The sequence below is a fragment of the Schistocerca nitens genome, chromosome 6, assembly GCF_023898315.1.
Source record: "Schistocerca nitens isolate TAMUIC-IGC-003100 chromosome 6, iqSchNite1.1, whole genome shotgun sequence".
In the NCBI taxonomy this organism is placed as follows: Eukaryota; Metazoa; Arthropoda; class Insecta; order Orthoptera; family Acrididae; genus Schistocerca; species Schistocerca nitens.
The window spans coordinates 115,849,734-115,872,451 of NC_064619.1; the positions used below are offsets into that span (position 1 = coordinate 115,849,734).

At 50.2% G+C, this 22,718-nt stretch overlaps 39 non-coding genes across 39 annotated transcripts; all 39 read right to left on the bottom strand.

Moving 5' to 3' along the window:
- Positions 1 to 254: 254 nt before the first annotated feature.
- Positions 255 to 326, bottom strand: Trnat-cgu (transfer RNA threonine (anticodon CGU)). The gene has a single exon. It is a non-coding gene; the product is annotated as a tRNA-Thr (tRNA).
- A 688-nt stretch (positions 327 to 1,014) lies between these two features.
- Positions 1,015 to 1,088, bottom strand: Trnan-guu (transfer RNA asparagine (anticodon GUU)). Its single transcript has one exon. It is a non-coding gene; the product is annotated as a tRNA-Asn (tRNA).
- A 333-nt stretch (positions 1,089 to 1,421) lies between these two features.
- Positions 1,422 to 1,493, bottom strand: Trnat-cgu (transfer RNA threonine (anticodon CGU)). Its single transcript has one exon. It is a non-coding gene; the product is annotated as a tRNA-Thr (tRNA).
- A 688-nt stretch (positions 1,494 to 2,181) lies between these two features.
- On the bottom strand, positions 2,182 to 2,255 carry Trnan-guu (transfer RNA asparagine (anticodon GUU)). Its single transcript has one exon. It is a non-coding gene; the product is annotated as a tRNA-Asn (tRNA).
- A 333-nt stretch (positions 2,256 to 2,588) lies between these two features.
- On the bottom strand, positions 2,589 to 2,660 carry Trnat-cgu (transfer RNA threonine (anticodon CGU)). The gene has a single exon. It is a non-coding gene; the product is annotated as a tRNA-Thr (tRNA).
- Positions 2,661 to 3,348: 688 nt separating this feature from the next.
- Trnan-guu (transfer RNA asparagine (anticodon GUU)) lies at positions 3,349 to 3,422 on the bottom strand. The gene has a single exon. It is a non-coding gene; the product is annotated as a tRNA-Asn (tRNA).
- Positions 3,423 to 3,755: 333 nt separating this feature from the next.
- Trnat-cgu (transfer RNA threonine (anticodon CGU)) lies at positions 3,756 to 3,827 on the bottom strand. Its single transcript has one exon. It is a non-coding gene; the product is annotated as a tRNA-Thr (tRNA).
- A 688-nt stretch (positions 3,828 to 4,515) lies between these two features.
- On the bottom strand, positions 4,516 to 4,589 carry Trnan-guu (transfer RNA asparagine (anticodon GUU)). Its single transcript has one exon. It is a non-coding gene; the product is annotated as a tRNA-Asn (tRNA).
- A 333-nt stretch (positions 4,590 to 4,922) lies between these two features.
- Trnat-cgu (transfer RNA threonine (anticodon CGU)) lies at positions 4,923 to 4,994 on the bottom strand. The gene has a single exon. It is a non-coding gene; the product is annotated as a tRNA-Thr (tRNA).
- A 688-nt stretch (positions 4,995 to 5,682) lies between these two features.
- On the bottom strand, positions 5,683 to 5,756 carry Trnan-guu (transfer RNA asparagine (anticodon GUU)). The gene has a single exon. It is a non-coding gene; the product is annotated as a tRNA-Asn (tRNA).
- A 333-nt stretch (positions 5,757 to 6,089) lies between these two features.
- Trnat-cgu (transfer RNA threonine (anticodon CGU)) lies at positions 6,090 to 6,161 on the bottom strand. The gene has a single exon. It is a non-coding gene; the product is annotated as a tRNA-Thr (tRNA).
- A 688-nt stretch (positions 6,162 to 6,849) lies between these two features.
- On the bottom strand, positions 6,850 to 6,923 carry Trnan-guu (transfer RNA asparagine (anticodon GUU)). Its single transcript has one exon. It is a non-coding gene; the product is annotated as a tRNA-Asn (tRNA).
- Positions 6,924 to 7,256: 333 nt separating this feature from the next.
- Trnat-cgu (transfer RNA threonine (anticodon CGU)) lies at positions 7,257 to 7,328 on the bottom strand. Its single transcript has one exon. It is a non-coding gene; the product is annotated as a tRNA-Thr (tRNA).
- Positions 7,329 to 8,016: 688 nt separating this feature from the next.
- Positions 8,017 to 8,090, bottom strand: Trnan-guu (transfer RNA asparagine (anticodon GUU)). Its single transcript has one exon. It is a non-coding gene; the product is annotated as a tRNA-Asn (tRNA).
- A 333-nt stretch (positions 8,091 to 8,423) lies between these two features.
- Trnat-cgu (transfer RNA threonine (anticodon CGU)) lies at positions 8,424 to 8,495 on the bottom strand. Its single transcript has one exon. It is a non-coding gene; the product is annotated as a tRNA-Thr (tRNA).
- Positions 8,496 to 9,183: 688 nt separating this feature from the next.
- Trnan-guu (transfer RNA asparagine (anticodon GUU)) lies at positions 9,184 to 9,257 on the bottom strand. Its single transcript has one exon. It is a non-coding gene; the product is annotated as a tRNA-Asn (tRNA).
- Positions 9,258 to 9,590: 333 nt separating this feature from the next.
- Trnat-cgu (transfer RNA threonine (anticodon CGU)) lies at positions 9,591 to 9,662 on the bottom strand. The gene has a single exon. It is a non-coding gene; the product is annotated as a tRNA-Thr (tRNA).
- Positions 9,663 to 10,350: 688 nt separating this feature from the next.
- Positions 10,351 to 10,424, bottom strand: Trnan-guu (transfer RNA asparagine (anticodon GUU)). Its single transcript has one exon. It is a non-coding gene; the product is annotated as a tRNA-Asn (tRNA).
- Positions 10,425 to 10,757: 333 nt separating this feature from the next.
- Trnat-cgu (transfer RNA threonine (anticodon CGU)) lies at positions 10,758 to 10,829 on the bottom strand. Its single transcript has one exon. It is a non-coding gene; the product is annotated as a tRNA-Thr (tRNA).
- Positions 10,830 to 11,517: 688 nt separating this feature from the next.
- Positions 11,518 to 11,591, bottom strand: Trnan-guu (transfer RNA asparagine (anticodon GUU)). The gene has a single exon. It is a non-coding gene; the product is annotated as a tRNA-Asn (tRNA).
- Positions 11,592 to 11,924: 333 nt separating this feature from the next.
- On the bottom strand, positions 11,925 to 11,996 carry Trnat-cgu (transfer RNA threonine (anticodon CGU)). Its single transcript has one exon. It is a non-coding gene; the product is annotated as a tRNA-Thr (tRNA).
- A 688-nt stretch (positions 11,997 to 12,684) lies between these two features.
- Positions 12,685 to 12,758, bottom strand: Trnan-guu (transfer RNA asparagine (anticodon GUU)). Its single transcript has one exon. It is a non-coding gene; the product is annotated as a tRNA-Asn (tRNA).
- A 333-nt stretch (positions 12,759 to 13,091) lies between these two features.
- On the bottom strand, positions 13,092 to 13,163 carry Trnat-cgu (transfer RNA threonine (anticodon CGU)). The gene has a single exon. It is a non-coding gene; the product is annotated as a tRNA-Thr (tRNA).
- Positions 13,164 to 13,851: 688 nt separating this feature from the next.
- On the bottom strand, positions 13,852 to 13,925 carry Trnan-guu (transfer RNA asparagine (anticodon GUU)). Its single transcript has one exon. It is a non-coding gene; the product is annotated as a tRNA-Asn (tRNA).
- A 333-nt stretch (positions 13,926 to 14,258) lies between these two features.
- Positions 14,259 to 14,330, bottom strand: Trnat-cgu (transfer RNA threonine (anticodon CGU)). The gene has a single exon. It is a non-coding gene; the product is annotated as a tRNA-Thr (tRNA).
- A 688-nt stretch (positions 14,331 to 15,018) lies between these two features.
- Trnan-guu (transfer RNA asparagine (anticodon GUU)) lies at positions 15,019 to 15,092 on the bottom strand. Its single transcript has one exon. It is a non-coding gene; the product is annotated as a tRNA-Asn (tRNA).
- Positions 15,093 to 15,425: 333 nt separating this feature from the next.
- On the bottom strand, positions 15,426 to 15,497 carry Trnat-cgu (transfer RNA threonine (anticodon CGU)). The gene has a single exon. It is a non-coding gene; the product is annotated as a tRNA-Thr (tRNA).
- Positions 15,498 to 16,185: 688 nt separating this feature from the next.
- Positions 16,186 to 16,259, bottom strand: Trnan-guu (transfer RNA asparagine (anticodon GUU)). Its single transcript has one exon. It is a non-coding gene; the product is annotated as a tRNA-Asn (tRNA).
- Positions 16,260 to 16,592: 333 nt separating this feature from the next.
- Trnat-cgu (transfer RNA threonine (anticodon CGU)) lies at positions 16,593 to 16,664 on the bottom strand. Its single transcript has one exon. It is a non-coding gene; the product is annotated as a tRNA-Thr (tRNA).
- Positions 16,665 to 17,352: 688 nt separating this feature from the next.
- On the bottom strand, positions 17,353 to 17,426 carry Trnan-guu (transfer RNA asparagine (anticodon GUU)). Its single transcript has one exon. It is a non-coding gene; the product is annotated as a tRNA-Asn (tRNA).
- Positions 17,427 to 17,759: 333 nt separating this feature from the next.
- On the bottom strand, positions 17,760 to 17,831 carry Trnat-cgu (transfer RNA threonine (anticodon CGU)). Its single transcript has one exon. It is a non-coding gene; the product is annotated as a tRNA-Thr (tRNA).
- Positions 17,832 to 18,519: 688 nt separating this feature from the next.
- On the bottom strand, positions 18,520 to 18,593 carry Trnan-guu (transfer RNA asparagine (anticodon GUU)). Its single transcript has one exon. It is a non-coding gene; the product is annotated as a tRNA-Asn (tRNA).
- A 333-nt stretch (positions 18,594 to 18,926) lies between these two features.
- Positions 18,927 to 18,998, bottom strand: Trnat-cgu (transfer RNA threonine (anticodon CGU)). Its single transcript has one exon. It is a non-coding gene; the product is annotated as a tRNA-Thr (tRNA).
- Positions 18,999 to 19,686: 688 nt separating this feature from the next.
- Positions 19,687 to 19,760, bottom strand: Trnan-guu (transfer RNA asparagine (anticodon GUU)). The gene has a single exon. It is a non-coding gene; the product is annotated as a tRNA-Asn (tRNA).
- Positions 19,761 to 20,093: 333 nt separating this feature from the next.
- Trnat-cgu (transfer RNA threonine (anticodon CGU)) lies at positions 20,094 to 20,165 on the bottom strand. Its single transcript has one exon. It is a non-coding gene; the product is annotated as a tRNA-Thr (tRNA).
- A 688-nt stretch (positions 20,166 to 20,853) lies between these two features.
- On the bottom strand, positions 20,854 to 20,927 carry Trnan-guu (transfer RNA asparagine (anticodon GUU)). The gene has a single exon. It is a non-coding gene; the product is annotated as a tRNA-Asn (tRNA).
- Positions 20,928 to 21,260: 333 nt separating this feature from the next.
- On the bottom strand, positions 21,261 to 21,332 carry Trnat-cgu (transfer RNA threonine (anticodon CGU)). The gene has a single exon. It is a non-coding gene; the product is annotated as a tRNA-Thr (tRNA).
- Positions 21,333 to 22,020: 688 nt separating this feature from the next.
- On the bottom strand, positions 22,021 to 22,094 carry Trnan-guu (transfer RNA asparagine (anticodon GUU)). The gene has a single exon. It is a non-coding gene; the product is annotated as a tRNA-Asn (tRNA).
- Positions 22,095 to 22,427: 333 nt separating this feature from the next.
- On the bottom strand, positions 22,428 to 22,499 carry Trnat-cgu (transfer RNA threonine (anticodon CGU)). Its single transcript has one exon. It is a non-coding gene; the product is annotated as a tRNA-Thr (tRNA).
- Between the last annotated feature and the right edge of the window lie 219 nt (positions 22,500 to 22,718).

The window sequence follows — 22,718 nt, forward strand, 5'->3', positions numbered from 1 at the left end:
CTGCTTGCGCCTCTTCACATGGATAACGTGCATGCACACTGTAGCGAGGCTCGTACACGAATGACATCGCCAAGCATGACATTATACTACAAAATGCATACAAACCACTGTTGTGCCTATGCATTCAGAAAACCTCTGAGGCCAGTAGAATACTTTTCATAGGCTGTAGAACATCCCTTTCATTCAGTGTACTGCCATGTGTTAGATGCTGCTCGAGATAGCTCCGCTCCTTGCAGGAAGGTTAAAAAAATGAATGCCTTCTGTGAGGTTCGAACTCACGACCCCTGGTTTACGAGACCAGTGGTCTACCACTGAGCTAAGAAGGCGGCAGCTTAGCGTTTGTGAGCTATCCCCGAATTGTCACTTCATCATACTGAATCTTGCAGCCCTCGACCAGATATCGGATTTGGCACACAGCTGCTGCAGGGGGTGTCCACATTGCCGTTTTCCAAATCTCTTGACTGTTTCGCCCTTACGATCGACGACGAGCGTCGGGCCACCAGAAGTTTGCGGTCTGCACAATCCTGTCCTAGTGCACAGCTTGTGGGATAGCGTGGCTCGACTGCGAAATGCGCCTTTCGGCTCCTCTCTCTGGCTACAGTATGCTGTTGTCCACAGTGGCACTGGCGTTGCCCATGGGGCTTCACGTAAGGCGACTGCACGTCTCTCGGCCAACAGCGGCCCACTGCTGATCGACACTTAAGAGACACCAAATACAAATCGACATCGAGAGACAGGCCCTGTCATATGGCAGTCGCGACGTATACGCTGAAATTGAATGTAAAGAATACGTCTTTTGTAGTGGGCGTCGCTCTACTGCAGTGCACACATGACGAATAAATAGGAAAAGAGTAGAACGTCTGTGTAGGGCCATGTTTTTACCTACAGTGTCACTTGGCTGAATGTGTATAAGGCTCTGTGGCATCACTCAAACACAGCCAAATTGTCACGCTAGCTGTGTATCTCTAACAAAGTTGACGTATGTCCTCACCTCGGTGCCGGTTAAAACGATTTCGCCCCCGGGTGGGCTCGAACCACCAACCTTTCGGTTAACAGCCGAACGCGCTAGTCGATTGCGCCACGGAGGCCTTGAATTTGGCTCACTTGTGCTCTGTATATCAACGCAATTCGTATACCTTCTGCAGGAATCTCGCAGAATGGTAGCATCTGCTTGCGCCTCTTCACATGGATAACGTGCATGCACACTGTAGCGAGGCTCGTACACGAATGACATCGCCAAGCATGACATTATACTACAAAATGCATACAAACCACTGTTGTGCCAATGCATTCAGAAAACCTCTGAGGCCAGTAGAATACTTTTCATAGGCTGTAGAACATCCCTTTCATTCAGTGTACTGCCATGTGTTAGATGCTGCTCGAGATAGCTCCGCTCCTTGCAGGAAGGTTAAAAAAATGAATGCCTTCTGTGAGGTTCGAACTCACGACCCCTGGTTTACGAGACCAGTGCTCTACCACTGAGCTAAGAAGGCGGCAGCTTAGCGTTTGTGAGCTATCCCCGAATTGTCACTTCATCATACTGAATCTTGCAGCCCTCGACCAGATATCGGATTTGGCACACAGCTGCTGCAGGGGGTGTCCACATTGCCGTTTTCCAAATCTCTTGACTGTTTCGCCCTTACGATCGACGACGAGCGTCGGGCCACCAGAAGTTTGCGGTCTGCACAATCCTGTCCTAGTGCACAGCTTGTGGGATAGCGTGGCTCGACTGCGAAATGCGCCTTTCGGCTCCTCTCTCTGGCTACAGTATGCTGTTGTCCACAGTGGCACTGGCGTTGCCCATGGGGCTTCACGTAAGGCGACTGCACGTCTCTCGGCCAACAGCGGCCTACTGCAGATCGACACTTAAGAGACACCAAATACAAATCGACATCGAGAGACAGGCCCTGTCATATGGCAGTCGCGACGTATACGCTGAAATTGAATGTAAAGAATACGTCTTTTGTAGTGGGCGTCGCTCTACTGCAGTGCACACATGACGAATAAATAGGAAAAGAGTAGAACGTCTGTATAGGGCCATGTTTTTACCTACAGTGTCACTTGGCTGAATGTGTATAAGGCTCTGTGGCATCACTCAAACACAGCCAAATTGTCACGCTAGCTGTGTATCTCTAACAAAGTTGACGTATGTCCTCACCTCGGTGCCGGTTAAAACGATTTCGCCCCCGGGTGGGCTCGAACCACCAACCTTTCGGTTAACAGCCGAACGCGCTAGCCGATTGCGCCACGGAGGCCTTGAATTTGGCTCACTTGTGCTCTGTATATCAACGCAATTCGTATACCTTCTGCAGGAATCTCGCAGAATGGTAGCATCTGCTTGCGCCTCTTCACATGGATAACGTGCATGCACACTGTAGCGAGGCTCGTACACGAATGACATCGCCAAGCATGACATTATACTACAAAATGCATACAAACCACTGTTGTGCCTATGCATTCAGAAAACCTCTGAGGCCAGTAGAATACTTTTCATAGGCTGTAGAACATCCCTTTCATTCAGTGTACTGCCATGTGTTAGATGCTGCTCGAGATAGCTCCGCTCCTTGCAGGAAGGTTAAAAAAATGAATGCCTTCTGTGAGGTTCGAACTCACGACCCCTGGTTTACGAGACCACTGCTCTACCACTGAGCTAAGAAGGCGGCAGCTTAGCGTTTGTGAGCTATCCCCGAATTGTCACTTCATCATACTGAATCTTGCAGCCCTCGACCAGATATCGGATTTGGCACACAGCTGCTGCAGGGGGTGTCCACATTGCCGTTTTCCAAATCTCTTGACTGTTTCGCCCTTACGATCGACGACGAGCGTCGGGCCACCAGAAGTTTGCGGTCTGCACAATCCTGTCCTAGTGCACAGCTTGTGGGATAGCGTGGCTCGACTGCGAAATGCGCCTTTCGGCTCCTCTCTCTGGCTACAGTATGCTGTTGTCCACAGTGGCACTGGCGTTGCCCATGGGGCTTCACGTAAGGCGACTGCACGTCTCTCGGCCAACAGCGGCCTACTGCAGATCGACACTTAAGAGACACCAAATACAAATCGACATCGAGAGACAGGCCCTGTCATATGGCAGTCGCGACGTATACGCTGAAATTGAATGTAAAGAATACGTCTTTTGTAGTGGGCGTCGCTCTACTGCAGTGCACACATGACGAATAAATAGGAAAAGAGTAGAACGTCTGTATAGGGCCATGTTTTTACCTACAGTGTCACTTGGCTGAATGTGTATAAGGCTCTGTGGCATCACTCAAACACAGCCAAATTGTCACGCTAGCTGTGTATCTCTAACAAAGTTGACGTATGTCCTCACCTCGGTGCCGGTTAAAACGATTTCGCCCCCGGGTGGGCTCGAACCACCAATCTTTCGGTTAACAGCCGAACGCGCTAGCCGATTGCGCCACGGAGGCCTTGAATTTGGCTCACTTGTGCTCTGTATATCAACGCAATTCGTATACCTTCTGCAGGAATCTCGCAGAATGGTAGCATCTGCTTGCGCCTCTTCACATGGATAACGTGCATGCACACTGTAGCGAGGCTCGTACACGAATGACATCGCCAAGCATGACATTATACTACAAAATGCATACAAACCACTGTTGTGCCAATGCATTCAGAAAACCTCTGAGGCCAGTAGAATACTTTTCATAGGCTGTAGAACATCCCTTTCATTCAGTGTACTGCCATGTGTTAGATGCTGCTCGAGATAGCTCCGCTCCTTGCAGGAAGGTTAAAAAAGTGAATGCCTTCTGTGAGGTTCGAACTCACGACCCCTGGTTTACGAGACCAGTGCTCTACCACTGAGCTAAGAAGGCGGCAGCTTAGCGTTTGTGAGCTATCCCCGAATTGTCACTTCATCATACTGAATCTTGCAGCCCTCGACCAGATATCGGATTTGGCACACAGCTGCTGCAGGGGGTGTCCACATTGCCGTTTTCCAAATCTCTTGACTGTTTCGCCCTTACGATCGACGACGAGCGTCGGGCCACCAGAAGTTTGCGGTCTGCACAATCCTGTCCTAGTGCACAGCTTGTGGGATAGCGTGGCTCGACTGCGAAATGCGCCTTTCGGCTCCTCTCTCTGGCTACAGTATGCTGTTGTCCACAGTGGCACTGGCGTTGCCCATGGGGCTTCACGTAAGGCGACTGCACGTCTCTCGGCCAACAGCGGCCTACTGCAGATCGACACTTAAGAGACACCAAATACAAATCGACATCGAGAGACAGGCCCTGTCATATGGCAGTCGCGACGTATACGCTGAAATTGAATGTAAAGAATACGTCTTTTGTAGTGGGCGTCGCTCTACTGCAGTGCACACATGACGAATAAATAGGAAAAGAGTAGAACGTCTGTATAGGGCCATGTTTTTACCTACAGTGTCACTTGGCTGAATGTGTATAAGGCTCTGTGGCATCACTCAAACACAGCCAAATTGTCACGCTAGCTGTGTATCTCTAACAAAGTTGACGTATGTCCTCACCTCGGTGCCGGTTAAAACGATTTCGCCCCCGGGTGGGCTCGAACCACCAACCTTTCGGTTAACAGCCGAACGCGCTAGCCGATTGCGCCACGGAGGCCTTGAATTTGGCACACTTGTGCTCTGTATATCAACGCAATTCGTATACCTTCTGCAGGAATCTCGCAGAATGGTAGCATCTGCTTGCGCCTCTTCACATGGATAACGTGCATGCACACTGTAGCGAGGCTCGTACACGAATGACATCGCCAAGCATGACATTATACTACAAAATGCATACAAACCACTGTTGTGCCTATGCATTCAGAAAACCTCTGAGGCCAGTAGAATACTTTTCATAGGCTGTAGAACATCCCTTTCATTCAGTGTACTGCCATGTGTTAGATGCTGCTCGAGATAGCTCCGCTCCTTGCAGGAAGGTTAAAAAAATGAATGCCTTCTGTGAGGTTCGAACTCACGACCCCTGGTTTACGAGACCACTGCTCTACCACTGAGCTAAGAAGGCGGCAGCTTAGCGTTTGTGAGCTATCCCCGAATTGTCACTTCATCATACTGAATCTTGCAGCCCTCGACCAGATATCGGATTTGGCACACAGCTGCTGCAGGGGGTGTCCACATTGCCGTTTTCCAAATCTCTTGACTGTTTCGCCCTTACGATCGACGACGAGCGTCGGGCCACCAGAAGTTTGCGGTCTGCACAATCCTGTCCTAGTGCACAGCTTGTGGGATAGCGTGGCTCGACTGCGAAATGCGCCTTTCGGCTCCTCTCTCTGGCTACAGTATGCTGTTGTCCACAGTGGCACTGGCGTTGCCCATGGGGCTTCACGTAAGGCGACTGCACGTCTCTCGGCCAACAGCGGCCTACTGCAGATCGACACTTAAGAGACACCAAATACAAATCGACATCGAGAGACAGGCCCTGTCATATGGCAGTCGCGACGTATACGCTGAAATTGAATGTAAAGAATACGTCTTTTGTAGTGGGCGTCGCTCTACTGCAGTGCACACATGACGAATAAATAGGAAAAGAGTAGAACGTCTGTATAGGGCCATGTTTTTACCTACAGTGTCACTTGGCTGAATGTGTATAAGGCTCTGTGGCATCACTCAAACACAGCCAAATTGTCACGCTAGCTGTGTATCTCTAACAAAGTTGACGTATGTCCTCACCTCGGTGCCGGTTAAAACGATTTCGCCCCCGGGTGGGCTCGAACCACCAACCTTTCGGTTAACAGCCGAACGCGCTAGCCGATTGCGCCACGGAGGCCTTGAATTTGGCACACTTGTGCTCTGTATATCAACGCAATTCGTATACCTTCTGCAGGAATCTCGCAGAATGGTAGCATCTGCTTGCGCCTCTTCACATGGATAACGTGCATGCACACTGTAGCGAGGCTCGTACACGAATGACATCGCCAAGCATGACATTATACTACAAAATGCATACAAACCACTGTTGTGCCAATGCATTCAGAAAACCTCTGAGGCCAGTAGAATACTTTTCATAGGCTGTAGAACATCCCTTTCATTCAGTGTACTGCCATGTGTTAGATGCTGCTCGAGATAGCTCCGCTCCTTGCAGGAAGGTTAAAAAAATGAATGCCTTCTGTGAGGTTCGAACTCACGACCCCTGGTTTACGAGACCAGTGCTCTACCACTGAGCTAAGAAGGCGGCAGCTTAGCGTTTGTGAGCTATCCCCGAATTGTCACTTCATCATACTGAATCTTGCAGCCCTCGACCAGATATCGGATTTGGCACACAGCTGCTGCAGGGGGTGTCCACATTGCCGTTTTCCAAATCTCTTGACTGTTTCGCCCTTACGATCGACGACGAGCGTCGGGCCACCAGAAGTTTGCGGTCTGCACAATCCTGTCCTAGTGCACAGCTTGTGGGATAGCGTGGCTCGACTGCGAAATGCGCCTTTCGGCTCCTCTCTCTGGCTACAGTATGCTGTTGTCCACAGTGGCACTGGCGTTGCCCATGGGGCTTCATGTAAGGCGACTGCACGTCTCTCGGCCAACAGCGGCCCACTGCAGATCGACACTTAAGAGACACCAAATACAAATCGACATCGAGAGACAGGCCCTGTCATATGGCAGTCGCGACGTATACGCTGAAATTGAATGTAAAGAATACGTCTTTTGTAGTGGGCGTCGCTCTACTGCAGTGCACACATGACGAATAAATAGGAAAAGAGTAGAACGTCTGTGTAGGGCCATGTTTTTACCTACAGTGTCACTTGGCTGAATGTGTATAAGGCTCTGTGGCATCACTCAAACACAGGCAAATTGTCACGCTAGCTGTGTATCTCTAACAAAGTTGACGTATGTCCTCACCTCGGTGCCGGTTAAAAAGATTTCGCCCCCGGGTGGGCTCGAACCACCAACCTTTCGGTTAACAGCCGAACGCGCTAGCCGATTGCGCCACGGAGGCCTTGAATTTGGCTCACTTGTGCTCTGTATATCAACGCAATTCGTATACCTTCTGCAGGAATCTCGCAGAATGGTAGCATCTGCTTGCGCCTCTTCACATGGATAACGTGCATGCACACTGTAGCGAGGCTCGTACACGAATGACATCGCCAAGCATGACATTATACTACAAAATGCATACAAACCACTGTTGTGCCAATGCATTCAGAAAACCTCTGAGGCCAGTAGAATACTTTTCATAGGCTGTAGAACATCCCTTTCATTCAGTGTACTGCCATGTGTTAGATGCTGCTCGAGATAGCTCCGCTCCTTGCAGGAAGGTTAAAAAAATGAATGCCTTCTGTGAGGTTCGAACTCACGACCCCTGGTTTACGAGACCAGTGCTCTACCACTGAGCTAAGAAGGCGGCAGCTTAGCGTTTGTGAGCTATCCCCGAATTGTCACTTCATCATACTGAATCTTGCAGCCCTCGACCAGATATCGGATTTGGCACACAGCTGCTGCAGGGGGTGTCCACATTGCCGTTTTCCAAATCTCTTGACTGTTTCGCCCTTACGATCGACGACGAGCGTCGGGCCACCAGAAGTTTGCGGTCTGCACAATCCTGTCCTAGTGCACAGCTTGTGGGATAGCGTGGCTCGACTGCGAAATGCGCCTTTCGGCTCCTCTCTCTGGCTACAGTATGCTGTTGTCCACAGTGGCACTGGCGTTGCCCATGGGGCTTCACGTAAGGCGACTGCACGTCTCTCGGCCAACAGCGGCCCACTGCAGATCGACACTTAAGAGACACCAAATACAAATCGACATCGAGAGACAGGCCCTGTCATATGGCAGTCGCGACGTATACGCTGAAATTGAATGTAAAGAATACGTCTTTTGTAGTGGGCGTCGCTCTACTGCAGTGCACACATGACGAATAAATAGGAAAAGAGTAGAACGTCTGTGTAGGGCCATGTTTTTACCTACAGTGTCACTTGGCTGAATGTGTATAAGGCTCTGTGGCCTCACTCAAACACAGCCAAATTGTCACGCTAGCTGTGTATCTCTAACAAAGTTGACGTATGTCCTCACCTCGGTGCCGGTTAAAACGATTTCGCCCCCGGGTGGGCTCGAACCACCAACCTTTCGGTTAACAGCCGAACGCGCTAGCCGATTGCGCCACGGAGGCCTTGAATTTGGCTCACTTGTGCTCTGTATATCAACGCAATTCGTATACCTTCTGCAGGAATCTCGCAGAATGGTAGCATCTGCTTGCGCCTCTTCACATGGATAACGTGCATGCACACTGTAGCGAGGCTCGTACACGAATGACATCGCCAAGCATGACATTATACTACAAAATGCATACAAACCACTGTTGTGCCTATGCATTCAGAAAACCTCTGAGGCCAGTAGAATACTTTTCATAGGCTGTAGAACATCCCTTTCATTCAGTGTACTGCCATGTGTTAGATGCTGCTCGAGATAGCTCCGCTCCTTGCAGGAAGGTTAAAAAAATGAATGCCTTCTGTGAGGTTCGAACTCACGACCCCTGGTTTACGAGACCAGTGCTCTACCACTGAGCTAAGAAGGCGGCAGCTTAGCGTTTGTGAGCTATCCCCGAATTGTCACTTCATCATACTGAATCTTGCAGCCCTCGACCAGATATCGGATTTGGCACACAGCTGCTGCAGGGGGTGTCCACATTGCCGTTTTCCAAATCTCTTGACTGTTTCGCCCTTACGATCGACGACGAGCGTCGGGCCACCAGAAGTTTGCGGTCTGCACAATCCTGTCCTAGTGCACAGCTTGTGGGATAGCGTGGCTCGACTGCGAAATGCGCCTTTCGGCTCCTCTCTCTGGCTACAGTATGCTGTTGTCCACAGTGGCACTGGCGTTGCCCATGGGGCTTCACGTAAGGCGACTGCACGTCTCTCGGCCAACAGCGGCCCACTGCAGATCGACACTTAAGAGACACCAAATACAAATCGACATCGAGAGACAGGCCCTGTCATATGGCAGTCGCGACGTATACGCTGAAATTGAATGTAAAGAATACGTCTTTTGTAGTGGGCGTCGCTCTACTGCAGTGCACACATGACGAATAAATAGGAAAAGAGTAGAACGTCTGTGTAGGGCCATGTTTTTACCTACAGTGTCACTTGGCTAAATGTGTATAAGACTCTGTGGCATCACTCAAACACAGGCAAATTGTCACGCTAGCTGTGTATCTCTAACAAAGTTGACGTATGTCCTCACCTCGGTGCCGGTTAAAACGATTTCGCCCCCGGGTGGGCTCGAACCACCAACCTTTCGGTTAACAGCCGAACGCGCTAGCCGATTGCGCCACGGAGGCCTTGAATTTGGCTCACTTGTGCTCTGTATATCAACGCAATTCGTATACCTTCTGCAGGAATCTCGCAGAATGGTAGCATCTGCTTGCGCCTCTTCACATGGATAACGTGCATGCACACTGTAGCGAGGCTCGTACACGAATGACATCGCCAAGCATGACATTATACTACAAAATGCATACAAACCACTGTTGTGCCTATGCATTCAGAAAACCTCTGAGGCCAGTAGAATACTTTTCATAGGCTGTAGAACATCCCTTTCATTCAGTGTACTGCCATGTGTTAGATGCTGCTCGAGATAGCTCCGCTCCTTGCAGGAAGGTTAAAAAAATGAATGCCTTCTGTGAGGTTCGAACTCACGACCCCTGGTTTACGAGACCAGTGCTCTACCACTGAGCTAAGAAGGCGGCAGCTTAGCGTTTGTGAGCTATCCCCGAATTGTCACTTCATCATACTGAATCTTGCAGCCCTCGACCAGATATCGGATTTGGCACACAGCTGCTGCAGGGGGTGTCCACATTGCCGTTTTCCAAATCTCTTGACTGTTTCGCCCTTACGATCGACGACGAGCGTCGGGCCACCAGAAGTTTGCGGTCTGCACAATCCTGTCCTAGTGCACAGCTTGTGGGATAGCGTGGCTCGACTGCGAAATGCGCCTTTCGGCTCCTCTCTCTGGCTACAGTATGCTGTTGTCCACAGTGGCACTGGCGTTGCCCATGGGGCTTCATGTAAGGCGACTGCACGTCTCTCGGCCAACAGCGGCCCACTGCAGATCGACACTTAAGAGACACCAAATACAAATCGACATCGAGAGACAGGCCCTGTCATATGGCAGTCGCGACGTATACGCTGAAATTGAATGTAAAGAATACGTCTTTTGTAGTGGGCGTCGCTCTACTGCAGTGCACACATGACGAATAAATAGGAAAAGAGTAGAACGTCTGTGTAGGGCCATGTTTTTACCTACAGTGTCACTTGGCTGAATGTGTATAAGGCTCTGTGGCATCACTCAAACACAGCCAAATTGTCACGCTAGCTGTGTATCTCTAACAAAGTTGACGTATGTCCTCACCTCGGTGCCGGTTAAAACGATTTCGCCCCCGGGTGGGCTCGAACCACCAACCTTTCGGTTAACAGCCGAACGCGCTAGCCGATTGCGCCACGGAGGCCTTGAATTTGGCTCACTTGTGCTCTGTATATCAACGCAATTCGTATACCTTCTGCAGGAATCTCGCAGAATGGTAGCATCTGCTTGCGCCTCTTCACATGGATAACGTGCATGCACACTGTAGCGAGGCTCGTACACGAATGACATCGCCAAGCATGACATTATACTACAAAATGCATACAAACCACTGTTGTGCCTATGCATTCAGAAAACCTCTGAGGCCAGTAGAATACTTTTCATAGGCTGTAGAACATCCCTTTCATTCAGTGTACTGCCATGTGTTAGATGCTGCTCGAGATAGCTCCGCTCCTTGCAGGAAGGTTAAAAAAATGAATGCCTTCTGTGAGGTTCGAACTCACGACCCCTGGTTTACGAGACCAGTGCTCTACCACTGAGCTAAGAAGGCGGCAGCTTAGCGTTTGTGAGCTATCCCCGAATTGTCACTTCATCATACTGAATCTTGCAGCCCTCGACCAGATATCGGATTTGGCACACAGCTGCTGCAGGGGGTGTCCACATTGCCGTTTTCCAAATCTCTTGACTGTTTCGCCCTTACGATCGACGACGAGCGTCGGGCCACCAGAAGTTTGCGGTCTGCACAATCCTGTCCTAGTGCACAGCTTGTGGGATAGCGTGGCTCGACTGCGAAATGCGCCTTTCGGCTCCTCTCTCTGGCTACAGTATGCTGTTGTCCACAGTGGCACTGGCGTTGCCCATGGGGCTTCACGTAAGGCGACTGCACGTCTCTCGGCCAACAGCGGCCCACTGCAGATCGACACTTAAGAGACACCAAATACAAATCGACATCGAGAGACAGGCCCTGTCATATGGCAGTCGCGACGTATACGCTGAAATTGAATGTAAAGAATACGTCTTTTGTAGTGGGCGTCGCTCTACTGCAGTGCACACATGACGAATAAATAGGAAAAGAGTAGAACGTCTGTGTAGGGCCATGTTTTTACCTACAGTGTCACTTGGCTGAATGTGTATAAGGCTCTGTGGCATCACTCAAACACAGCCAAATTGTCACGCTAGCTGTGTATCTCTAACAAAGTTGACGTATGTCCTCACCTCGGTGCCGGTTAAAACGATTTCGCCCCCGGGTGGGCTCGAACCACCAACCTTTCGGTTAACAGCCGAACGCGCTAGCCGATTGCGCCACGGAGGCCTTGAATTTGGCTCACTTGTGCTCTGTATATCAACGCAATTCGTATACCTTCTGCAGGAATCTCGCAGAATGGTAGCATCTGCTTGCGCCTCTTCACATGGATAACGTGCATGCACACTGTAGCGAGGCTCGTACACGAATGACATCGCCAAGCATGACATTATACTACAAAATGCATACAAACCACTGTTGTGCCTATGCATTCAGAAAACCTCTGAGGCCAGTAGAATACTTTTCATAGGCTGTAGAACATCCCTTTCATTCAGTGTACTGCCATGTGTTAGATGCTGCTCGAGATAGCTCCGCTCCTTGCAGGAAGGTTAAAAAAATGAATGCCTTCTGTGAGGTTCGAACTCACGACCCCTGGTTTACGAGACCACTGCTCTACCACTGAGCTAAGAAGGCGGCAGCTTAGCGTTTGTGAGCTATCCCCGAATTGTCACTTCATCATACTGAATCTTGCAGCCCTCGACCAGATATCGGATTTGGCACACAGCTGCTGCAGGGGGTGTCCACATTGCCGTTTTCCAAATCTCTTGACTGTTTCGCCCTTACGATCGACGACGAGCGTCGGGCCACCAGAAGTTTGCGGTCTGCACAATCCTGTCCTAGTGCACAGCTTGTGGGATAGCGTGGCTCGACTGCGAAATGCGCCTTTCGGCTCCTCTCTCTGGCTACAGTATGCTGTTGTCCACAGTGGCACTGGCGTTGCCCATGGGGCTTCACGTAAGGCGACTGCACGTCTCTCGGCCAACAGCGGCCTACTGCAGATCGACACTTAAGAGACACCAAATACAAATCGACATCGAGAGACAGGCCCTGTCATATGGCAGTCGCGACGTATACGCTGAAATTGAATGTAAAGAATACGTCTTTTGTAGTGGGCGTCGCTCTACTGCAGTGCACACATGACGAATAAATAGGAAAAGAGTAGAACGTCTGTATAGGGCCATGTTTTTACCTACAGTGTCACTTGGCTGAATGTGTATAAGGCTCTGTGGCATCACTCAAACACAGCCAAATTGTCACGCTAGCTGTGTATCTCTAACAAAGTTGACGTATGTCCTCACCTCGGTGCCGGTTAAAACGATTTCGCCCCCGGGTGGGCTCGAACCACCAACCTTTCGGTTAACAGCCGAACGCGCTAGCCGATTGCGCCACGGAGGCCTTGAATTTGGCACACTTGTGCTCTGTATATCAACGCAATTCGTATACCTTCTGCAGGAATCTCGCAGAATGGTAGCATCTGCTTGCGCCTCTTCACATGGATAACGTGCATGCACACTGTAGCGAGGCTCGTACACGAATGACATCGCCAAGCATGACATTATACTACAAAATGCATACAAACCACTGTTGTGCCAATGCATTCAGAAAACCTCTGAGGCCAGTAGAATACTTTTCATAGGCTGTAGAACATCCCTTTCATTCAGTGTACTGCCATGTGTTAGATGCTGCTCGAGATAGCTCCGCTCCTTGCAGGAAGGTTAAAAAAATGAATGCCTTCTGTGAGGTTCGAACTCACGACCCCTGGTTTACGAGACCAGTGGTCTACCACTGAGCTAAGAAGGCGGCAGCTTAGCGTTTGTGAGCTATCCCCGAATTGTCACTTCATCATACTGAATCTTGCAGCCCTCGACCAGATATCGGATTTGGCACACAGCTGCTGCAGGGGGTGTCCACATTGCCGTTTTCCAAATCTCTTGACTGTTTCGCCCTTACGATCGACGACGAGCGTCGGGCCACCAGAAGTTTGCGGTCTGCACAATCCTGTCCTAGTGCACAGCTTGTGGGATAGCGTGGCTCGACTGCGAAATGCGCCTTTCGGCTCCTCTCTCTGGCTACAGTATGCTGTTGTCCACAGTGGCACTGGCGTTGCCCATGGGGCTTCATGTAAGGCGACTGCACGTCTCTCGGCCAACAGCGGCCCACTGCAGATCGACACTTAAGAGACACCAAATACAAATCGACATCGAGAGACAGGCCCTGTCATATGGCAGTCGCGACGTATACGCTGAAATTGAATGTAAAGAATACGTCTTTTGTAGTGGGCGTCGCTCTACTGCAGTGCACACATGACGAATAAATAGGAAAAGAGTAGAACGTCTGTGTAGGGCCATGTTTTTACCTACAGTGTCACTTGGCTGAATGTGTATAAGGCTCTGTGGCATCACTCAAACACAGGCAAATTGTCACGCTAGCTGTGTATCTCTAACAAAGTTGACGTATGTCCTCACCTCGGTGCCGGTTAAAAAGATTTCGCCCCCGGGTGGGCTCGAACCACCAACCTTTCGGTTAACAGCCGAACGCGCTAGCCGATTGCGCCACGGAGGCCTTGAATTTGGCTCACTTGTGCTCTGTATATCAACGCAATTCGTATACCTTCTGCAGGAATCTCGCAGAATGGTAGCATCTGCTTGCGCCTCTTCACATGGATAACGTGCATGCACACTGTAGCGAGGCTCGTACACGAATGACATCGCCAAGCATGACATTATACTACAAAATGCATACAAACCACTGTTGTGCCAATGCATTCAGAAAACCTCTGAGGCCAGTAGAATACTTTTCATAGGCTGTAGAACATCCCTTTCATTCAGTGTACTGCCATGTGTTAGATGCTGCTCGAGATAGCTCCGCTCCTTGCAGGAAGGTTAAAAAAATGAATGCCTTCTGTGAGGTTCGAACTCACGACCCCTGGTTTACGAGACCAGTGCTCTACCACTGAGCTAAGAAGGCGGCAGCTTAGCGTTTGTGAGCTATCCCCGAATAGTCACTTCATCATACTGAATCTTGCAGCCCTCGACCAGATATCGGATTTGGCACACAGCTGCTGCAGGGGGTGTCCACATTGCCGTTTTCCAAATCTCTTGACTGTTTCGCCCTTACGATCGACGACGAGCGTCGGGCCACCAGAAGTTTGCGGTCTGCACAATCCTGTCCTAGTGCACAGCTTGTGGGATAGCGTGGCTCGACTGCGAAATGCGCCTTTCGGCTCCTCTCTCTGGCTACAGTATGCTGTTGTCCACAGTGGCACTGGCGTTGCCCATGGGGCTTCACGTAAGGCGACTGCACGTCTCTCGGCCAACAGCGGCCCACTGCAGATCGACACTTAAGAGACACCAAATACAAATCGACATCGAGAGACAGGCCCTGTCATATGGCAGTCGCGACGTATACGCTGAAATTGAATGTAAAGAATACGTCTTTTGTAGTGGGCGTCGCTCTACTGCAGTGCACACATGACGAATAAATAGGAAAAGAGTAGAACGTCTGTGTAGGGCCATGTTTTTACCTACAGTGTCACTTGGCTGAATGTGTATAAGGCTCTGTGGCATCACTCAAACACAGCCAAATTGTCACGCTAGCTGTGTATCTCTAACAAAGTTGACGTATGTCCTCACCTCGGTGCCGGTTAAAACGATTTCGCCCCCGGGTGGGCTCGAACCACCAACCTTTCGGTTAACAGCCGAACGCGCTAGCCGATTGCGCCACGGAGGCCTTGAATTTGGCTCACTTGTGCTCTGTATATCAACGCAATTCGTATACCTTCTGCAGGAATCTCGCAGAATGGTAGCATCTGCTTGCGCCTCTTCACATGGATAACGTGCATGCACACTGTAGCGAGGCTCGTACACGAATGACATCGCCAAGCATGACATTATACTACAAAATGCATACAAACCACTGTTGTGCCTATGCATTCAGAAAACCTCTGAGGCCAGTAGAATACTTTTCATAGGCTGTAGAACATCCCTTTCATTCAGTGTACTGCCATGTGTTAGATGCTGCTCGAGATAGCTCCGCTCCTTGCAGGAAGGTTAAAAAAATGAATGCCTTCTGTGAGGTTCGAACTCACGACCCCTGGTTTACGAGACCAGTGCTCTACCACTGAGCTAAGAAGGCGGCAGCTTAGCGTTTGTGAGCTATCCCCGAATTGTCACTTCATCATACTGAATCTTGCAGCCCTCGACCAGATATCGGATTTGGCACACAGCTGCTGCAGGGGGTGTCCACATTGCCGTTTTCCAAATCTCTTGACTGTTTCGCCCTTACGATCGACGACGAGCGTCGGGCCACCAGAAGTTTGCGGTCTGCACAATCCTGTCCTAGTGCACAGCTTGTGGGATAGCGTGGCTCGACTGCGAAATGCGCCTTTCGGCTCCTCTCTCTGGCTACAGTATGCTGTTGTCCACAGTGGCACTGGCGTTGCCCATGGGGCTTCACGTAAGGCGACTGCACGTCTCTCGGCCAACAGCGGCCCACTGCAGATCGACACTTAAGAGACACCAAATACAAATCGACATCGAGAGACAGGCCCTGTCATATGGCAGTCGCGACGTATACGCTGAAATTGAATGTAAAGAATACGTCTTTTGTAGTGGGCGTCGCTCTACTGCAGTGCACACATGACGAATAAATAGGAAAAGAGTAGAACGTCTGTGTAGGGCCATGTTTTTACCTACAGTGTCACTTGGCTGAATGTGTATAAGGCTCTGTGGCATCACTCAAACACAGCCAAATTGTCACGCTAGCTGTGTATCTCTAACAAAGTTGACGTATGTCCTCACCTCGGTGCCGGTTAAAACGATTTCGCCCCCGGGTGGGCTCGAACCACCAACCTTTCGGTTAACAGCCGAACGCGCTAGCCGATTGCGCCACGGAGGCCTTGAATTTGGCTCACTTGTGCTCTGTATATCAACGCAATTCGTATACCTTCTGCAGGAATCTCGCAGAATGGTAGCATCTGCTTGCGCCTCTTCACATGGATAACGTGCATGCACACTGTAGCGAGGCTCGTACACGAATGACATCGCCAAGCATGACATTATACTACAAAATGCATACAAACCACTGTTGTGCCTATGCATTCAGAAAACCTCTGAGGCCAGTAGAATACTTTTCATAGGCTGTAGAACATCCCTTTCATTCAGTGTACTGCCATGTGTTAGATGCTGCTCGAGATAGCTCCGCTCCTTGCAGGAAGGTTAAAAAAATGAATGCCTTCTGTGAGGTTCGAACTCACGACCCCTGGTTTACGAGACCAGTGCTCTACCACTGAGCTAAGAAGGCGGCAGCTTAGCGTTTGTGAGCTATCCCCGAATTGTCACTTCATCATACTGAATCTTGCAGCCCTCGACCAGATATCGGATTTGGCACACAGCTGCTGCAGGGGGTGTCCACATTGCCGTTTTCCAAATCTCTTGACTGTTTCGCCCTTACGATCGACGACGAGCGTCGGGCCACCAGAAGTTTGCGGTCTGCACAATCCTGTCCTAGTGCACAGCTTGTGGGATAGCGTGGCTCGACTGCGAAATGCGCCTTTCGGCTCCTCTCTCTGGCTACAGTATGCTGTTGTCCACAGTGGCACTGGCGTTGCCCATGGGGCTTCACGTAAGGCGACTGCACGTCTCTCGGCCAACAGCGGCCCACTGCAGATCGACACTTAAGAGACACCAAATACAAATCGACATCGAGAGACAGGCCCTGTCATATGGCAGTCGCGACGTATACGCTGAAATTGAATGTAAAGAATACGTCTTTTGTAGTGGGCGTCGCTCTACTGCAGTGCACACATGACGAATAAATAGGAAAAGAGTAGAACGTCTGTGTAGGGCCATGTTTTTACCTACAGTGTCACTTGGCTGAATGTGTATAAGACTCTGTGGCATCACTCAAACACAGGCAAATTGTCACGCTAGCTGTGTATCTCTAACAAAGTTGACGTATGTCCTCACCTCGGTGCCGGTTAAAACGATTTCGCCCCCGGGTGGGCTCGAACCACCAACCTTTCGGTTAACAGCCGAACGCGCTAGCCGATTGCGCCACGGAGGCCTTGAATTTGGCTCACTTGTGCTCTGTATATCAACGCAATTCGTATACCTTCTGCAGGAATCTCGCAGAATGGTAGCATCTGCTTGCGCCTCTTCACATGGATAACGTGCATGCACACTGTAGCGAGGCTCGTACACGAATGACATCGCCAAGCATGACATTATACTACAAAATGCATACAAACCACTGTTGTGCCTATGCATTCAGAAAACCTCTGAGGCCAGTAGAATACTTTTCATAGGCTGTAGAACATCCCTTTCATTCAGTGTACTGCCATGTGTTAGATGCTGCTCGAGATAGCTCCGCTCCTTGCAGGAAGGTTAAAAAAATGAATGCCTTCTGTGAGGTTCGAACTCACGACCCCTGGTTTACGAGACCAGTGCTCTACCACTGAGCTAAGAAGGCGGCAGCTTAGCGTTTGTGAGCTATCCCCGAATTGTCACTTCATCATACTGAATCTTGCAGCCCTCGACCAGATATCGGATTTGGCACACAGCTGCTGCAGGGGGTGTCCACATTGCCGTTTTCCAAATCTCTTGACTGTTTCGCCCTTACGATCGACGACGAGCGTCGGGCCACCAGAAGTTTGCGGTCTGCACAATCCTGTCCTAGTGCACAGCTTGTGGGATAGCGTGGCTCGACTGCGAAATGCGCCTTTCGGCTCCTCTCTCTGGCTACAGTATGCTGTTGTCCACAGTGGCACTGGCGTTGCCCATGGGGCTTCACGTAAGGCGACTGCACGTCTCTCGGCCAACAGCGGCCCACTGCAGATCGACACTTAAGAGACACCAAATACAAATCGACATCGAGAGACAGGCCCTGTCATATGGCAGTCGCGACGTATACGCTGAAATTGAATGTAAAGAATACGTCTTTTGTAGTGGGCGTCGCTCTACTGCAGTGCACACATGACGAATAAATAGGAAAAGAGTAGAACGTCTGTGTAGGGCCATGTTTTTACCTACAGTGTCACTTGGCTGAATGTGTATAAGGCTCTGTGGCATCACTCAAACACAGCCAAATTGTCACGCTAGCTGTGTATCTCTAACAAAGTTGACGTATGTCCTCACCTCGGTGCCGGTTAAAACGATTTCGCCCCCGGGTGGGCTCGAACCACCAACCTTTCGGTTAACAGCCGAACGCGCTAGCCGATTGCGCCACGGAGGCCTTGAATTTGGCTCACTTGTGCTCTGTATATCAACGCAATTCGTATACCTTCTGCAGGAATCTCGCAGAATGGTAGCATCTGCTTGCGCCTCTTCACATGGATAACGTGCATGCACACTGTAGCGAGGCTCGTACACGAATGACATCGCCAAGCATGACATTATACTACAAAATGCATACAAACCACTGTTGTGCCTATGCATTCAGAAAACCTCTGAGGCCAGTAGAATACTTTTCATAGGCTGTAGAACATCCCTTTCATTCAGTGTACTGCCATGTGTTAGATGCTGCTCGAGATAGCTCCGCTCCTTGCAGGAAGGTTAAAAAAATGAATGCCTTCTGTGAGGTTCGAACTCACGACCCCTGGTTTACGAGACCAGTGCTCTACCACTGAGCTAAGAAGGCGGCAGCTTAGCGTTTGTGAGCTATCCCCGAATTGTCACTTCATCATACTGAATCTTGCAGCCCTCGACCAGATATCGGATTTGGCACACAGCTGCTGCAGGGGGTGTCCACATTGCCGTTTTCCAAATCTCTTGACTGTTTCGCCCTTACGATCGACGACGAGCGTCGGGCCACCAGAAGTTTGCGGTCTGCACAATCCTGTCCTAGTGCACAGCTTGTGGGATAGCGTGGCTCGACTGCGAAATGCGCCTTTCGGCTCCTCTCTCTGGCTACAGTATGCTGTTGTCCACAGTGGCACTGGCGTTGCCCATGGGGCTTCACGTAAGGCGACTGCACGTCTCTCGGCCAACAGCGGCCCACTGCAGATCGACACTTAAGAGACACCAAATACAAATCGACATCGAGAGACAGGCCCTGTCATATGGCAGTCGCGACGTATACGCTGAAATTGAATGTAAAGAATACGTCTTTTGTAGTGGGCGTCGCTCTACTGCAGTGCACACATGACGAATAAATAGGAAAAGAGTAGAACGTCTGTGTAGGGCCATGTTTTTACCTACAGTGTCACTTGGCTGAATGTGTATAAGACTCTGTGGCATCACTCAAACACAGCCAAATTGTCACGCTAGCTGTGTATCTCTAACAAAGTTGACGTATGTCCTCACCTCGGTGCCGGTTAAAACGATTTCGCCCCCGGGTGGGCTCGAACCACCAACCTTTCGGTTAACAGCCGAACGCGCTAGCCGATTGCGCCACGGAGGCCTTGAATTTGGCTCACTTGTGCTCTGTATATCAACGCAATTCGTATACCTTCTGCAGGAATCTCGCAGAATGGTAGCATCTGCTTGCGCCTCTTCACATGGATAACGTGCATGCACACTGTAGCGAGGCTCGTACACGAATGACATCGCCAAGCATGACATTATACTACAAAATGCATACAAACCACTGTTGTGCCTATGCATTCAGAAAACCTCTGAGGCCAGTAGAATACTTTTCATAGGCTGTAGAACATCCCTTTCATTCAGTGTACTGCCATGTGTTAGATGCTGCTCGAGATAGCTCCGCTCCTTGCAGGAAGGTTAAAAAAATGAATGCCTTCTGTGAGGTTCGAACTCACGACCCCTGGTTTACGAGACCAGTGCTCTACCACTGAGCTAAGAAGGCGGCAGCTTAGCGTTTGTGAGCTATCCCCGAATTGTCACTTCATCATACTGAATCTTGCAGCCCTCGACCAGATATCGGATTTGGCACACAGCTGCTGCAGGGGGTGTCCACATTGCCGTTTTCCAAATCTCTTGACTGTTTCGCCCTTACGATCGACGACGAGCGTCGGGCCACCAGAAGTTTGCGGTCTGCACAATCCTGTCCTAGTGCACAGCTTGTGGGATAGCGTGGCTCGACTGCGAAATGCGCCTTTCGGCTCCTCTCTCTGGCTACAGTATGCTGTTGTCCACAGTGGCACTGGCGTTGCCCATGGGGCTTCATGTAAGGCGACTGCACGTCTCTCGGCCAACAGCGGCCCACTGCAGATCGACACTTAAGAGACACCAAATACAAATCGACATCGAGAGACAGGCCCTGTCATATGGCAGTCGCGACGTATACGCTGAAATTGAATGTAAAGAATACGTCTTTTGTAGTGGGCGTCGCTCTACTGCAGTGCACACATGACGAATAAATAGGAAAAGAGTAGAACGTCTGTGTAGGGCCATGTTTTTACCTACAGTGTCACTTGGCTGAATGTGTATAAGGCTCTGTGGCATCACTCAAACACAGGCAAATTGTCACGCTAGCTGTGTATCTCTAACAAAGTTGACGTATGTCCTCACCTCGGTGCCGGTTAAAACGATTTCGCCCCCGGGTGGGCTCGAACCACCAACCTTTCGGTTAACAGCCGAACGCGCTAGCCGATTGCGCCACGGAGGCCTTGAATTTGGCTCACTTGTGCTCTGTATATCAACGCAATTCGTATACCTTCTGCAGGAATCTCGCAGAATGGTAGCATCTGCTTGCGCCTCTTCACATGGATAACGTGCATGCACACTGTAGCGAGGCTCGTACACGAATGACATCGCCAAGCATGACATTATACTACAAAATGCATACAAACCACTGTTGTGCCTATGCATTCAGAAAACCTCTGAGGCCAGTAGAATACTTTTCATAGGCTGTAGAACATCCCTTTCATTCAGTGTACTGCCATGTGTTAGATGCTGCTCGAGATAGCTCCGCTCCTTGCAGGAAGGTTAAAAAAATGAATGCCTTCTGTGAGGTTCGAACTCACGACCCCTGGTTTACGAGACCAGTGCTCTACCACTGAGCTAAGAAGGCGGCAGCTTAGCGTTTGTGAGCTATCCCCGAATTGTCACTTCATCATACTGAATCTTGCAGCCCTCGACCAGATATCGGATTTGGCACACAGCTGCTGCAGGGGGTGTCCACATTGCCGTTTTCCAAATCTCTTGACTGTTTCGCCCTTACGATCGACGACGAGCGTCGGGCCACCAGAAGTTTGCGGTCTGCACAATCCTGTCCTAGTGCACAGCTTGTGGGATAGCGTGGCTCGACTGCGAAATGCGCCTTTCGGCTCCTCTCTCTGGCTACAGTATGCTGTTGTCCACAGTGGCACTGGCGTTGCCCATGGGGCTTCACGTAAGGCGACTGCACGTCTCTCGGCCAACAGCGGCCCACTGCAGATCGACACTTAAGAGACACCAAATACAAATCGACATCGAGAGACAGGCCCTGTCATATGGCAGTCGCGACGTATACGCTGAAATTGAATGTAAAGAATACGTCTTTTGTAGTGGGCGTCGCTCTACTGCAGTGCACACATGACGAATAAATAGGAAAAGAGTAGAACGTCTGTGTAGGGCCATGTTTTTACCTACAGTGTCACTTGGCTGAATGTGTATAAGGCTCTGTGGCATCACTCAAACACAGCCAAATTGTCACGCTAGCTGTGTATCTCTAACAAAGTTGACGTATGTCCTCACCTCGGTGCCGGTTAAAACGATTTCGCCCCCGGGTGGGCTCGAACCACCAACCTTTCGGTTAACAGCCGAACGCGCTAGCCGATTGCGCCACGGAGGCCTTGAATTTGGCTCACTTGTGCTCTGTATATCAACGCAATTCGTATACCTTCTGCAGGAATCTCGCAGAATGGTAGCATCTGCTTGCGCCTCTTCACATGGATAACGTGCATGCACACTGTAGCGAGGCTCGTACACGAATGACATCGCCAAGCATGACATTATACTACAAAATGCATACAAACCACTGTTGTGCCTATGCATTCAGAAAACCTCTGAGGCCAGTAGAATACTTTTCATAGGCTGTAGAACATCCCTTTCATTCAGTGTACTGCCATGTGTTAGATGCTGCTCGAGATAGCTCCGCTCCTTGCAGGAAGGTTAAAAAAATGAATGCCTTCTGTGAGGTTCGAACTCACGACCCCTGGTTTACGAGACCAGTGCTCTACCACTGAGCTAAGAAGGCGGCAGCTTAGCGTTTGTGAGCTATCCCCGAATTGTCACTTCATCATACTGAATCTTGCAGCCCTCGACCAGATATCGGATTTGGCACACAGCTGCTGCAGGGGGTGTCCACATTGCCGTTTTCCAAATCTCTTGACTGTTTCGCCCTTACGATCGACGACGAGCGTCGGGCCACCAGAAGTTTGCGGTCTGCACAATCCTGTCCTAGTGCACAGCTTGT